At 37.7% G+C, this 16,685-nt stretch overlaps 1 protein-coding gene across 1 annotated transcript in view; it reads left to right on the plus strand.

Annotated features, from left to right (window-relative positions):
• The window catches only part of TMEM255B (transmembrane protein 255B), a 132,646-nt gene that overhangs the window by 78,666 nt on the left and 37,295 nt on the right, over positions 1 to 16,685 (plus strand). The window lies entirely within an intron of this gene.

The raw sequence follows: 16,685 nt of genomic DNA on the forward strand, positions 1-16,685 counted from the left end.
CCACATACCACACAAAAAGATTCATTGATGAGTACTCAAGAAGAACCCACTGAAGACCTTGAGAATCATGGTGAAACTGAACCCATATGCCAAGAAAATGCACCTGAATACAATTCTCTGACAGGCTAAGAATTGGATAATCAGAGAAAAGAAAAGAACTGCTTCACTAAAGAGGATTATGAAGGCCAAAAAAGAGGCAGAAGAGAAGAAGCTTGTAGGTAAGAAGCTTGCAGGGGGGCAGCTAGGTGGCACAGTGGATAGAGCACCAGCTCTGAATTCAGGAGGACCTGAGTTCAAATCTGGCCTCAGACACTTGACACGTTATAGCTGTGTGACCCTGGGCAAGTCACTTAACCCTCATTGCCCTGCCAAAAAAAAAAAAAAAAAGCTTGCAGGAGCAAAGAAGGCTCCAGGGCAGAAGAAATCATAAAAGAAGCTGGAGGGAAAGAAGCTTCCAGCAGCAAAGAAACCTGTGAAAAAGAAGCCCTCAGCTGGAAAGAAAACTGCTGGGGAAAAGAAATCTGCTGCACAAAAAACCCCTGCAACTGAGAAGAAGACTGCTGCACAAACTCAACATATCAGTTTATCCATTGGGCCACAATCCATTATGTCAATATTGTGAATTTCTTTTTTTTATTTAGAATTTTATTTTCCAAATTACATGTAAAAACAAATTTTGACATCAATTTTTTTAAAACCTTGTGTTCCAACTTCTCTTCCTCCCCTCTCCCCCAAGAACTCAAGCAATTCAATATAAGTTATACATGAGTAGTCATGCAAAACATCTCCACATTAGCCAGGTTGTGAAAGAAAACAGACAAAAACAAAACTTCAGATTGAGGAACTATCAACAAAAATTATGCTTCAATCTGTTTTCAGATACCATCAATTCTTTCTCTGCAGATGGATTGCAATTTTCATAAGACCTTTGGAGTTGTCTTGGCTCATTACATTGCCGAAAATAACTGAGTCATTCACAGCAGATCATCTTACTCTACTGCTGTTATTTTGTATACAGTACATTTCACTCTGCATCAGTTCATGTAGGTCTTTACAGGTTTTTCTGATAGCATCCTGCTCATCATTTTTTTTTTTGTTTCCAATAAAATAACTAACAAAAGAAATTATTTCAATCTGTATTCAAATACTATCAGATCTCTCTCTGTAGATGGATTGTATTTTTCATAAGACCTTTGGAGTTGTCTTGACTCATTGCATTGCTGAAAATAACTGATTCATTCACAGCAGATCATCTCACAATATTACTGTTATTTCGTACACAGTAGATTTCACTTTGCATCAGCTCATACAGGTCCCTTTAGGTCTTTCTGATAATATCCTGGTCGTCATTTTTTTCATAGTAAACTACATTTATATAGTACTTTAAAGAGAGATTTCCTTACAATAAATCCATGAGGTTGATTATTGCAAAAGCAGTAATAGATAACTTTTGCATAGTACCTTTAATTTAACAAAGAATTTTCTTCACAATATCCCAGGAAAGTACCATATGTTTTGCCAGTGAATTTCTAAAGAATAAATATTCAAAGTGACTTTGGGGGGGGGAAAAAAGAAGATGCTCACTTAAAAAATTAAAAAAATGTTCACCAAAGTGAATGCATAGGTGAGTAATATGGGGGTTTCTGATGTGATATCTAGATGAACAGTTTCTGGGTGGGGCTGTCCAATGATTAACCTTTATGTAAAGAATCTTACTGGGAAATGGTATATGAATTTCTTTCTTCTTTAAAAGGTTTTATTGATGCTGTTAATTTTTTTATACCATGGTCCTTTCTCAATAGATGCCTTCCCTCTCTTCCAATGTAATCCTCTCTTGTCACAAAAAAAAGCAATTAAATTAAACCAGCCCTATGGTAGCATATGCAACATTTGGCAGCTGTAGTTCCTCCCCTGCTGAAACATGAGATTTTCTCTGAAACCAATATTGTTTTCATTGATATAATTATTGTCCTTGTGTACATCATTCTCCTGGTTCTGCTTTGTTCTTTATCAGTTCATATGAGTCTCTCACTATTTGTCTGATTTCATGTTGTCATCTCCTATGGGAACATCTGCTTCTCTGCACCTTTTTATACCAATATAAACACACTTTCATCTCTATCATGCACATTATGGTAAAGCAGATTCTTTCCGTTAATATACATTTTTATTAAGAATTTTACAACAAAGCTTGTTGCTCAGGACAGCTAAAAGGGAAATACCAACTATGCAGTCTTACATCTCAGGTCAGGAAGATTTCAATTAGAATTTGTGGTTGCTGTGGTTTCTTTTCCTTCTGCCTTGGTTACTGGTCAAGTTAGTCAAGAGCTTCATGAATCTTTTCTTGAACATCCCTCTAATTAATTACAGCAACAACATATTACACATGCCTCTTTCACAGTCCACAATGATGGAAACAAATTTCAAGTGTGACTGTGCACTTCTTGCATTTTGGATTTAGAATGTTTCCCTAGGAAACCTAGGAAAAATTCCCTTTTTAATAGTTCTTCCAGCAATATAGCAGTCCCTCTGAAAGTTAAGGGTGTATAAACCAAAGGAAGGAAATGAGAATAATAGAGAGGAAATGTCACTGTTAATGGAGCTTGGTGATTTACCAAGCACTCTATTGAATCCCTCCCTTTTCACATCCTTGCCATTTTTTACTCCTTCCTCTTGCTCCCGTAATGGATGGTGTATAGGGAAAGTCTTAAGACAGAGATACCTAGGTTCAAATCTTACCTCTGATACGCATTGACTGTGAGACCCTGAGCAAATCACTTGACATCTCAGGGTCTCCAGGCAACTTTTTAAGGAAAAGCTACAGTTGGTTGGCTGACCTGAATCCAGATCTTTGAAGGAAAAAAAAATTACTCCATAAGGGAAAAGCTAAAGTTTGAAACTGATTTAAGTGATGATTTGATAATTATTTTTCCTCCCTTTATTCTTTCCCTACTCATGAAACCAATAAAATGCTCTTTTCACTTGAAATAAAATGAGATAGACATTTGTTTTAATATGTTTGATTAAATATTTTGTGTTTGTACTCAAGTCTAAGATAGCTAATCAGTTCCCGTCTTATCTCCTGATAAAAAGGATCTTGACTGAATATTTAATGAGCTAAAGTATCTTTGAAGGAGAATTGCACCCAGACTGTCAAGTCAATGGAAATAAGAAGTACAGCTAGAAAAATAAAGTGTTCTTAGGAGTGTCAAGAGGAATAAGTCCCACTAGGGAAAAGATAGCTTCAAATTATACTTGTTTTGCCACAAGGCTTAGAATTGATGTGGACTGCATGTATGGATTTGTACAACTGGTTTAGAAGTGAAATCGTGGAAAGTAACATCTAACATACTTTGAAACGATGTAATGAATATATTGAGGCAGCTAGGTAACTCAGTGAGTATCGTGCTGGACCTGGAGGCAGGAGGCTCTGAATTAAAGTTCAGTCACAGGCACTTGCTGACTATGTGACCCTGGGCAAGTCATTTAACTTCTGTCTGTCTCAGTATCTTCAACTGAGGAAATGAGGATAATAATAATAGTACCTACTTCCCAGGGTTGTTATGATAGTCAAATGAGTTAATATTTGTGAAACATTTAGCACAGTGCCTGCAACACAGTAGATGATAAATAAATGTACTTCTTTCCTCCCTTCCTTCCTATTGAATTTCAGCAGAATTTGTCTTGAAAAGCTCAGATTATCTTACAATGAACCAGTGTGGAAAAGAATTCCAGGTGTTAAGCTAGGCACTTCAGTTAGCAATGGTGCTCACCCCATCCTGTCAAATATCTATATACCTACCCTCTGTCAATGAACCTGATTTAATTGAATGAGTAATCACTGACTTCATTTTTCTTGAAGCATCATAAGTTAGCTTGGTTATCCTTCAAACAGGTGTAAGGGTTAAAATTCTAGCTAGTCTGTCTAAAATATCTGAGTGGTCGCCAATAAATTATAAGCTTTAGCAAGAGTTAGACTTTTAAGCATTTATTAAGGAGAATAAGAATTTGGTGAAGAGAGAGAGAAAGAGGCCTAGATTCAGCTATCTATCTCAGGAAGCCTGCATTTCTGCTCCACTATCCATGAGAGTCCTGACAAAAGAGAGAGAGAGAGCCAGCCTCACCCCTTTTTCCTCCCACAAGCCTCCTGTGAAACTGGGAACATCCTGTCCACACACACACACACACAGCTCCAAGCTAATTGACTGGTAGCTTTGATAGTGTTAAGGGCTAAAATTCTAGCTAAACTGTCTAAAATATCTAATGAGTGGTCGCCAATAAATTATAAGCTTTAGCAAGAGTTAGACTTTTAAGCATTTATTAAGGAGAATAAGAATTTGATAAAGAGAGAGAGAAAGGCCTAGATTTCTATCTATTAAAGGGAGAGCACATTTCTAGCTCCCTTCTCCACCAGAGTCCAGAGGAAAGAGCGCGAGAGCGAGCGCCAGTCTCTTCCTTCCTCCTCCCACTAGCCCGCGTCACTTCCTGACTCCTGGTCTTGCCCTCAAAGACCTTCGCTTCATGGGCAGAACTCTTCTACAGTTAAGTCTCCAGCAGGTGGCGTCATTCCAATCGTTACAGTCCCCCCTGTTGTTCCTCAAGAAACAAAATGTTTCCTTGACGGAACAGTAAAAACAATATAATAACTATTGCTAACTAATAATATGTGAACAACAATATAGAAAAGGAAGAGAGGAAAGTTTTGTCCAGAGGGGCGATTTTTTTTTGTCCTCATGAACCGACGCTTTGACATTAGTCTTGCAAAGGGAGGGCCTCTGCAGAGAATACATGTTACAGATGGTGTATATTATAACAGAAAGAGAAAAAAACAACAAAAACAACAAATCAAAACTGTTCATTTAAAGTCTCTGAAAGTCTTTTCTCAGATGTCCTCTAGGTGTAGTCGTGGAATGGAAGTCTTTTCAGGGGTTGATGTGTGGATGCTGGTAATCAGCCAGGAAAATTTCCTACAAAATTGAGCTTAACACAACTTTAAAATAGCTTTGTCAATAATCAAATCAAACAATGAAAGTTCTCAAAAACATGTCTAAGGGAATTCAGAATCTTAGTTGTTACACATGAAACATATAATAAAACAAAAATTGAAACATTCTTTAAAATTATAATATTACTATAGTCCCCCCCTTATGGAGGGTAATTGAGAAGACAATTGCTGCGATATTAATTATTAAAAATAATTTTTTATCTTTGTTTCATCACTTTTTGCATCATCTGCCTAATTATCCTCATGCCATTATGAGAAATTAAAAAATCTAATATAATTGGTAACAGGTGTCAAGGCCAAATTCAACACTGTATTTATCATGACACCTGAGATAATTATGGGGGTTACCATAAAAGAACAGAGAAATGATGGGATATGAGCATTCCCACACTTGAGCAGTATGTACTGCCCATACAGTATGCCAGGCTTAAAAGAGGTGGATGGAATATATGTCCATGCCACCGAACATATTGGAAGAAACTGAGTCAGACTTAATCAGATGCATGGGATTGAGATGTCCATGGCATCAGGCATATAGGAGGGAGCATAGAAGCCAGGTGTAGAAGTGAGATGGGTGGGATGAATACTTCCAGCCATCTGTACAATATTGTGGGGAAAAATAAAATAAAATATTAAACCAAGAGAATCCAACCTCAACATTTGTCAAAAGCCGTTCCCTCGGCCATACCTTGACTTCATGCATGTCTCCCCTCATGTGACAGTTCAGTGTCTGCTCTTGCATGTATTCCTCTTGTGATTGGATGGCATCTTGGCCAACTGGCATCTGATAACTCAGAATAAAGGCAATTAATGTCTTAAATGATAAGTTCCCATAATCCAAGTCTCATATGGATTTAAAAATTGAGAATAATAAATGATTGCAAAAAATGTGAATACCTCTTGACTCAGAACACAATATATAATTATGCAACAATTTCAAATAATACCCCCTTTTTTTTAACTTAGTATACAATTACTTTTTTGAAAAATCTGAACATATTTAAATACAAGTTAAAGCACAACACAATCTCAAAGAAAACTTTTACAAATGTTCCCCTCTTTTTTTTTTTTCCGGAATATGCTTATCAAAAATAATACTTCTAGAATCAATTTACACTTGCCATGGCAAACAATTTGCCAGGGAAATGCTTTAAAGAGTTTGATCAAATAATCAGTTGAGAAAAAATAACAAAAACAAACAACTCAGAATATGGGAGCACAATACTCCTAGAATTAACATTGTATAATAAAATCAAAACCATCTTGTAATGTTTCAAAATTAGAGAGATGAATAAATAGAAAAAAAAATACACATGGAACAATAAAAGACAATGAAATTCAAACTAGGGAAATCTAAATGAATGTGAACTTAATATTAATAAGAGTATTATAAAATATAAACTTGATCACATGACTATAAAAAGCTTTTACAAATATTCTCCTTGTTTTAGAAACTAGGTATAAGACACAATCTCAAAAGCATGAAAATCTCTATGAAAATAAACCCATACCATTAATTTCAAAATGTATATGTAATAGCATAGAAATCCTATGTAACCTCTAAACTGATACTATTAATAATCTGAGTGAATTTAGAACACTTTTGATTCCGATATCTAAAATCCCCAATACTCATATCAATACCTTGCTGCTTACTTCTACATTTCTGTAAAATATGTACCCTTCCATGGCAAAAGAAGCAGAGTCTTGAACTATGGTGATGATTGTCATTCTTATTCAGCTTAAGTTTTTCTTCTTTAACCCCTCTATATTGTCTGTCAGTCTTTTCACCATACAAATGCTTTATAAGATTACTAATTAAAGACAAAAGCAGGTTAGCAAAATTATGAACAAAACGAGCATATCTGGAATTTAAAGAGTTTTCTAAGATTGTCTCAAAAGCACAGCCAGGCCGGGGAAGGGCTGAGCCTGAAGCTGCAAATGCAGGTAGAAAAAGTTGAGCATGTGCATCAGATCTCTGGACTTCCCAGGCAGGGGAAGCTATGGGCTTGGCCATAGGAGGAGTAGAGGGTGGGGTCTGGAGAGGAGGGGAGGGACTAGAGCAATTTGAATGAGACTTGATTTTGAACTCAGGCCTGGATTCCTCTTCCCCCACTTTGCCTCCAGGTGCTAGGGGATTAAAAGCTTCTAGAGGGTGGGTCATTGCCTCCAGGCATGCAAAATTAGAGCAACAATTAGTGTTAGAATTGGGAAAAGCTGCAGGAATCTCTTCAGGTTTCTCTGAAAAAGCATGGTTGGGAGAGGGAGAGATATTTCCTTGTGTGAGTAAGTTGCTGGCTCTTTTAACAAAAATAAAAATAAAAATAGAAAATCCACAAAAACAAAGCATTAACATGATCTTATCTCCCATTTGTCTGGTTAAACAGACTAAAATCAAAAATAGGGTAATTAGGGAGTTTAAAAGGTCCATTCGAAAAAATTTAAAGGGAAAACACAGCCAGTACGCCAGTACTTAGCAGTTTAAAGGGTAGGGGAAATTTCTTACCCAACCAGAAGATCAGAAGAAGACTGAGGGTTAGCTTTCCTCTTCGTGGTCAGCCATCTGTTAAGGGCTAAAATTCTAGCTAAACTGTCTAAAATATCTAATGAGTGGTCGCCAATAAATTATAAGCTTTAGCAAGAGTTAGACTTTTAAGCATTTATTAAGGAGAATAAGAATTTGATAAAGAGAGAGAGAAAGGCCTAGATTTCTATCTATTAAAGGGAGAGCACATTTCTAGCTCCCTTCTCCACCAGAGTCCAGAGGAAAGAGCGCGAGAGCGAGCGCCAGTCTCTTCCTTCCTCCTCCCACTAGCCCGCGTCACTTCCTGACTCCTGGTCTTGCCCTCAAAGACCTTCCCTTCATTCCAATCGTTACAATAGACAGTACCCATGAGCAAACGTCACTTTCTGACACCAAGGAAAGCCACATGGCTTGCCCTCAGACGCCTTCTCCTCATGGTGAAGCTTTCCTATAGTAACTCTCCAGCAGGTGGCATCACTCCAATTGTTACACAGGTTTAGCTCTTTCATGATCTCCTGAGCTTGAAAACAGCCTAGGCTGATTATCAGCACCCACATGCTCAATGATGTGCAGTCCCAATTGTGAACTTATGGATGACCCAGGTTGGCCATCATCATGGCGTCTAAGTGCCTTCTCTTCTTGAAACCTCCACAACTAGAACATTAGTTTGGAAAGGCTCTGCCCCTCAGTTCATCCCTTCTCTATAGTCTGGACAATGATCCCCCTTAAGGCTCAGTTACACTCAACTGAGTTCCCTTGTCCTTAGAAAAGTCTCCAATCTCTTCTCCATTTTTGACACTCTGCAATGAGTGGACTCTTCTGTTAACTAGATCTGTCTTTGTCTCTCTGTCTCTCTGATTCTATGCCTGTCTCCATCTTTCTCACTCTTACTAGGGATATAATCACCAGCCTCAAGGGCAGAATTAACAGTATCATGGACCTTTTGTCCTGTCCCCATAAGACTATGAGCTTAAGCTGGTTTTTGCCTGTGACTTCCATGCTTGGTTCATTAAGAGCAATGGGACCCTGGGGCTCCATAGTGATACCTAGTGTTATGTAAGTAATGTTATGTACCTGAGAATCACCCCCTCACTTTTTTTTTTTTTAGTAAGGCAATTGGGGTTAAGTGACTTGCCCAGGATCACACAGCTAGTAATTGTTAAGTGTCTGAGGTTGGTTTTGAACTCAGGTACTCCTGACTCCAGGACTGGTGCTCTATCCACTGTGCCACCTAGCTGCCCCACCCCCTCACTTTTTGACTTGTATTGTCTGATAGTTTTTCACAATCTATCTGTGGAGATTATAGACTCCCAACGGTCCTTCAGTTTGATTGCAGCCCAGCTCTCTGGGCATCACAGATAGCCTTCCCTCTCTCTGTGATTTCACCATAGCTTTGGTATCACATGACCTGTGGGATGGAGCATCTGTGGCCATTCATTCATTCATTCATTCAACAAGCATTTGTTAAATGCTTATTATATATCAGGCATGGCGATACAATGTAATAGTAAATTTCAAGGAGTTTATATTCTCTTATATCCATGTTAGTCTTCCCAGACAGGCAGCTTCTAGCTCAACACTGGTTAAAATACAGGACTGTTGCATGTTCATACTTGAAATTTCACTCCATAGACACGGTGTTTGAACTTTTTACTCACAACCCACTCCAGTTTATGTATGGGGTGAAAGGTTTCCTTGTCATTAAGCCACCTGTACTAGAAAACACGGCAAGTTTTTGGTAACTATTACATTCTTACTACAGAACTATTCTGAACTAGCATCAATATGCAGCACTGAAGGCTTGTTCAGATCCTTGAAGCCCCTAAGCATCACTAGAGAGCTCAATATAGGTCATTTCTTTTTCCTCCTTTTCCTCCTCTTCCTCCTCCTTCCCTTTCCCCTCGTCTTCTTCTTCCTCCTTCCACTCGTCCTCCTCTTTCTTCCCCTCCTCTTCTGCTTTCTCTTCCTTTTACTTCCTGTTCTCCTCTCCTTCCTTCTCTTCCCCCCTCTACCCTTTACTCCTCTCCTTCATCTTCCCCTCCTTTCCTTTCTCCTCTTCTCCCTCCTCCTTCTTTCCCTTTCCTTTCTCTTCCTTGTCGTTTCCCTCCTCTTCTCTTCCCTCCCTCTCTCTCTTTTTCCTCCTCCTCCACCCTTTCTCCTCTCCTCTTCTTCCTCCTCCTCCTCCTCCACCCTTTCACAATTGGTCTCACAGATGCACATGTCCTTGTCCTATGTCTTTTGGGGAAGGTCATCAATGTTGATTTCATGAAAGCTGATAAATTCAGAGCCCTCAAACCAGAGAAGAGATTTTGTCTTTTCTAACCATTGAGAAGAGAGCAGCAGATTTGCCTGCTCTGCCCTATCTTACATTCTACTTAGATTTCAGTTAGCTTCATTTAGCATCAGCCCCTCCTTCCATTGTGCATGCACACACAAACAAGCTAATCCCAACATCTCAAGCTTGGACATATGGTTTTATGTGAGGAGAGAGAAATAAGATCAAAATGAAAGACCAAAAATTAAATAATTGTCATCAGACAGGACCCAGCTAAGAGAGGCAATAAGGAGGTTGAGGAGAACTGGTAAGTAGTTCTTAAGAGGTGTTAGTTCACCAGGTTTAGTCTTAATGCTCCAATTGTATCTAGCTGAGGCTGATAGCTTTCTACTCTCAGACACTTGTCTTAGGATGCATGCTGTGAGATATCCTTAAGGAGCCAAATACATAACCATCTCACTGCTCCTGTTTCCAGCTATCTCCTTTCCAACTCCAGAGTGATCTGCCTTTTCAAGTCTTAGCATCTGTGATGAATCTTCCTGTTGCATTTCATTGCTGTTGTTGAGTTGTTTCAGTCATGTCCCACTCTTCTTTTTTTTTCTATTTTTCCCTCTTTATTTTTTCTTTATCATAAAAAGTATTTTATTATTTTCTAATTACACATAGTGATAGTTTTCAACATTTGTTTTTATAAGATTTCTAGTTCCAAATTTTCCCCTCTCCCTCCCTTCCCTCCCCTTCCCCAAGACAGCAAGCAATCTGATATAGGTTATAGAGGTATTATCACATTAGACTATTTCTGCATCAGTTATGTTATGCAAGAAGAATCAGAGCAAAAGGGGAAAAGCCCCCAAAATAAAAAAAAAACAAAAACAAAAAAAGTAGAAACAGTATGGTTCAATTTACATCCAGATTCCACAGTTCTTTTTTTCTGGATATAGAGAACATTTTCCATTATGAGTTAAGTCTATCACAGTTGATAATCACACAATGTTGTTGTGTTAAGGGCTAAAATTCTAGCTAAACTGTCTAAAATATCTAATGAGTGGTCGCCAATAAATTATAAGCTTTAGCAAGAGTTAGACTTTTAAGCATTTATTAAGGAGAATAAGAATTTGGTAAAGAGAGAGAAAAAGGCCTAAATTCCTAGCTATTAAAGGGAGAGCACATTTCTAGCTCTGCTCTCCACCAGAGTCCAAAGGAAAGAGCCCGAGACTCAGCGCCAGTCTCTTCCTTCCTCCTCCCACTAGTCTGCATCACTTCCTCCCCGCCAAAGAAAAGACTCCTGGTCTTGCCCTCAAAGACCTTCGCTTCATGGGCAGAACTCTTCTACAGTAAGTATCCAGCAGGTGGCGTTATTCCAATCGTTACAGTCCCCCCTGTTGTTCCTCAAGAAAATGTTTCCTTGACGGAACAGTAAAAAGAATATAATAACTATTGCTAACTAATAATATGTGAACAACAATATAGAAAAGGAAGAGAGGAAAGTTTTGTCCAGAGGGGCGATTTTTTTTTGTCCTCATGAACCGACGCTTTGACATTAGTCTTGCAAAGGGAGGGCCTCTGCAGAGAATACATGTTACAGATGGTATATATTATAACAGAAAGAGAAAAAAAACAACAAAAACAACAAATCAAAACTGTTCATTTAAAGTCTCTGAAAGTCTTTTCTCAGATGTCCTCTAGGTGTAGTCGTGGAATGGAAGTCTTTTCAGGGGTTGAGGTGTGGATACTGGTAATCAGCCAGGAAATTTCCTACAAAATTGAGCTTAACACAACTTTAAAATAGCTTTGTCAATAATCAAATCAAACAATGAAAGTTCTCAAAAACATGTCTAAGGGAATTCATAATCTTAGTTGTTACACATGAAACATATAATAAAACAAAAATTGAAACATTCTTTAAAATTATAATATTACTATAGTCCCCCCTTATGGAGGGTATTTGAGAAGACAATTGCTGTGATATTAATTTTTAAAAATAATTTTTATCTTTGTTTCATCACTTTTTGCATCATCTGCCTAATTATCCTCATGCCATTATGAGAAATTAAAAAATCTAATATAATTGGTAACAGGTGTCAAGGCCAAATTCAACACTGTATTTATCATGACACCTGAGATAATTATGGGGGTTACCATAAAAGAACAGAGAAATGATGGGATATGAGCATTCCCACACTTGAGGAAAATGTACTGCCCATACAGTATGCCAGGCTTAAAATAGGTGGATGGAATATATGTCCATGCCACCGAACATATTGGAAGAAACTGAGTCAGACTTAATCAGATGCATGGGATTGAGATGTCCATGGCATCAGGCATATAGGAGGGAGCATAGAAGCCAGGTGTAGAAGTGAGATGGGTGGGATCAATACTTCCAGCCATCTGTACAATATTGTGGGGAAAAATAAAATAAAATATGAAACCAAGAGAATCCAACCTCAACATTTGTCAAAAGCCGTTCCCTCGGCCATACCTTGACTTCATGCATGTCTCCCCTCATGTGACAGTTCAGCATCTGCTCTTGCATGTATTCCTCTTGTGATTGGATGGCATCTTGGCCAACTGGCATCTGATAACTCAGAATAAAGGCAATTAATGTCTTAAATGATAAGTTCCCATAATCCAAGTCTCATATGGATTTAAAAATTGAGGATAATAAATGATTGCAAAAAATGTGAATACATCTTGACTCAGAACACAATATATAATTATGCAACAATTTCAAATAATACCCCTTTTTTTAAACTTAGTATACAATTACTTTTTTTGAAAATTCTGAACATATTTAAATACAAGTTAAAGCACAACACAATCTCAAAGAAAACTTTTACAAATGTTCCCCTCTTTTTTTTTTTTTTTTTGGAATATGCTTATCAAAAATAATACTTCTAGAATCAATTTACACTTGCCATGGCAAACAATTTGCCAGGGAAATGCTTTAAAGAGTTTGATCAAATAATCAGTTGAGAAAAAATAACAAAAACAAACAACTCAGAATATGGGAGCACAATACTCCTAGAATTAACATTGTATTATGAAATCAAAACCATGTTTCAAAATTAGATAGATGAATGAATAGAAGAAAATACACGTGGAACAATAAAAGACAGTGAAATTCAAACTAAGGAAATCTAAATGAGCATGAACTTAATATTAATAAGAGTACTATAAAATATAAACTTGATCACATGACTATAAAAAGCTTTTACAAATATTCTCCTTGTTTTAAAAACTAAGTATGACACAATCTCAAAAGCATGAAAATCTCTATGAAAATAAACCCATACCATTAATTTCAAAATGTATATGTAATAGCATAGAAATCCTATGTAACCTCTGAACTGATACTATTACTCTGAGTGAATTCAGAACACTTTTGATTCCGGTATCTAAAATCCCCAATACTCATATCAATACCTTGCTGCTTACTTCTACATTTCTGTAAAATATATACCCTTCCATGGCAAAAGAATCGGAGTCTTGAACTATGTTGATGATTGTCATTCTTATTCGGCTTAAGTTTTTCTTCTTTAACCCCTCTATATTGTCTGTCAGTCTTTTCACCATACAAATGCTTTATAAGATTACTAATTAAAGACAAAAGCAGGTTAGCAAAATTATGAACAAAACGAGCATATCTGGAATTTAAAGGGCTTTTTAAGGTTGTCTCAGAAGCACAGCCAGGCTGGGGAAGGGCTGAGCCTGAAGCTGCAAATGCAGGTAGAAAAAGTTGAGCATGCGCATTAGATCTTTGGACTTCCCGGGCAGGGGAAGCAAAGGGCTTGGCCATGGGAGGAGTAGAGGGTGGGGTCTGGAGAGGAGGGGAGGGACCAGCACAATTTGAATCAGACTTGATTTTGAACTCAGGCCTGGATTCCTCTTCCCCCACTTTGCCTCCAGGTGCTAGGGGATTAAAAGCTTCTAGAGGGTGGGTCATTGCCTCCAGGCATGCAAAATTAAAGCAACAATTAGTGTTAGAACTGGGAAAAGCTGCGGGAATCTCTTCAGGTTTCTCTGAAAAAGCATGGTTGGGAGAGGGAGAGATATTTCCTTGTGTGAGTAAGTTGCTGGCTCTTTTAACAAAAATAAAAAGAAAAATAGAAAATCCACAAAAACAAAGCATTAACATGATCTTATCTCCCATTTGTCTGGTTAAACAGACTAAAATCAAAAATAGGGTAATTAGGGAGTTTAAAAGGTCCATTCGAAAAAATTCAAAGGAGAACACAGCCAGTACTTAGCAGTTAAAGGGAGAGGGAGGGGAAATTTCTTACCCAACCAGAAGATCAGAAGAAGACTGAGGGTTAGCTTTCCTCTTCGTGGTCAGCCATCTGTTAAGGGCTAAAATTCTAGCTAAACTGTCTAAAATATCTAATGAGTGGTCGCCAATAAATTATAAGCTTTAGCAAGAGTTAGACTTTTAAGCATTTATTAAGGAGAATAAGAATTTGGTAAAGAGAGAGAAAAAGGCCTAAATTCCTAGCTATTAAAGGGAGAGCACATTTCTAGCTCCGCTCTCCACCAGAGTCCAAAGGAAAGAGCCCGAGACTCAGCGCCAGTCTCTTCCTTCCTCCTCCCACTAGTCTGCATCACTTCCTCCCCGCCAAAGAAAAGACTCCTGGTCTTGCCCTCAAAGACCTTCGCTTCATGGGCAGAACTCTTCTACAGTAAGTATCCAGCAGGTGGCGTTATTCCAATCGTTACAGTTGATACTGTGTACAATGTTCTCCTGGTTCTGCTCATTTCACTCAGCATCAGTTCATGTAAGTCTTTACAGGTTTTGCTAAAATCTGCCCGCTCATCATTTCTTTTTTTTTCTTTTTTTTTTTTAGTGAGGCAATTGGGGTTAAGTGACTTGCCTAGGGTCACACAGCTAGTAAGTGTTAAGTGTCTGAGGCCAGATTTGAACTCAGGTACTCCTGACTCCAGGGCCGGTGCTCTATCCACTGCGCCATCTAGCTGCCCCTCATCATTTCTTACAGCACAATAGTATTCCATTCCATTCACATACCACAAGTAAAATAACTTCCTCCTGGAGTCAGGAGTACCTGAGTTCAAATCCAGCCTCAGACACTTGACACTTGCTAGCTGTGTGACCTTGGGCAAGTCACTTAACCCTCATTGCCCCCCCCCCAAAAGAAAAAGAAATTAGTATAAAGGTATTTATCAGCTGCTCACTCCAATGATTTTGTTGTGTCTTCATATAAATTTTGTATTTATTTATCTATATATGTTGTTTTCCTCCATTAGAACAGAAGGTTTTTTAAGGCAGTGCTGGTTTTATTTTAACAAATTCATTAATATTGCAATACATTCATGAATAAATGGGGTGTGGTAGAATTGAGGAAGACACAAAATAGATAAAATTCTGAGATCAGAGTTTGAAGGGAAGGGAGGAAGTAAAAGGTATTGAGAATTATGAGTTAAGCCCAGGAGAGTCGCTACACTGGAAGGCCCTTTTTTTTTGGGGGGGGTGAGGCAATTGGGGTTAAGTGACTTGCCTAGGGTCACACAGCTAGTAAGTGTTAAGTGTCTGAGGTTGGATTTGAACTCAGGTCCTCCTGAATCCAGGGCTGGTGCTTTATCCACTGCACCACCTAGCTGCCCCTAGAGGGCCTTTGACACCCATGTTAACATCAGGTTTCTGAATAACCTTCAGATTCAGGGGTAGGTTGACACTGGCAGAAGTCATCATTTTGTCTAGACCTGGGCCTGAAAGTATATTATAATATGATAGTGAATCAGGTAAATGCTTGCCAGTTCTTACACCAAGAAAGGTTCCTTTTTACTCTTTAATAGCACCTAGAGCTTTTGGTTAATTTGGGAGAAGAAATAATATTCATGAATTTTCCTCTAGAGGGTGTATGTAGTCTGCTTAATTAAAAGTGCAATTTACAATTCTACAAACTTAGTAAAATTTTTTTGTATTTTTGTTTTTGATCCTGTCCTGTGAGTCTATAGGGGATGGAATTCTAATGTAGAAACTCCCTCTATGATCAACTACTTTATAAATCATAGTTTTATGTGTGTGGGCAGAGCTTGAATGACTTGCCAATTGTTACTCAGTCAATATGTATCAGAAGGAAGGTTTAAATCCAAGTCTTCTTGATTCCAAGATTTTCCAGTCATCCGGTAAACTACTGGTCTCCAAACTTTTATATTTTTTTTAATTAAAAAATTTTTTTTTCCTCCAAACTTTTAGAAATTCAGTTCCAGTAAAAAATTTTTGAACATGTACCCTGAATATGTATATTTACATATTACTTATATATCTAAATATTTAATCATATACATATATAATTTAAACACACTTATTTTTATTTATATGCTCATTTATTTATTTTTTAAATTATATATATTCCCATTTGACTATCAGTATAACCAAGTATGTTAGCAGCTACAGATATTATTATTCTAATTTGCAGTTGAGTAAACAGAGAAATTATGTGGCTCATCGATGGCTAGACAGCTAGTAAGAATTTGAAGTGGATTTTGAACCACGGTATCTCCTAACTCCAAGTGTAGCACTCTTTCTACTACTTCCTCTGCTTTTCAAGAAATAAATGGAAATCCTGGGACTAATATCTGAAGGTTTTTGGATACAAAGAGCCCTACTAGGTAAAACATACTGATGTGTGTGCTTCAGTTCCTTCACACACACACACACACACATATATAAACATATATATATATATATGTATGCATGTGCATATCTGTAAATTGTCGGGAAAATTTCTAAGTCCGACAAAGGGAAAGAAACATCAAAGTATTCAAGCCATAGAAAATAGGTTTATTGAGAGAGGGCCTATCTCACAATAAAGCCGGTCAGTCAGGGGTTGGACCTGAAAGACCTCGAGCTAAGAACTCAACAGGGT

This window comes from Dromiciops gliroides, chromosome 3 (assembly GCF_019393635.1).
Source record: "Dromiciops gliroides isolate mDroGli1 chromosome 3, mDroGli1.pri, whole genome shotgun sequence".
NCBI classification, from domain to species: domain Eukaryota; kingdom Metazoa; phylum Chordata; class Mammalia; order Microbiotheria; family Microbiotheriidae; genus Dromiciops; species Dromiciops gliroides.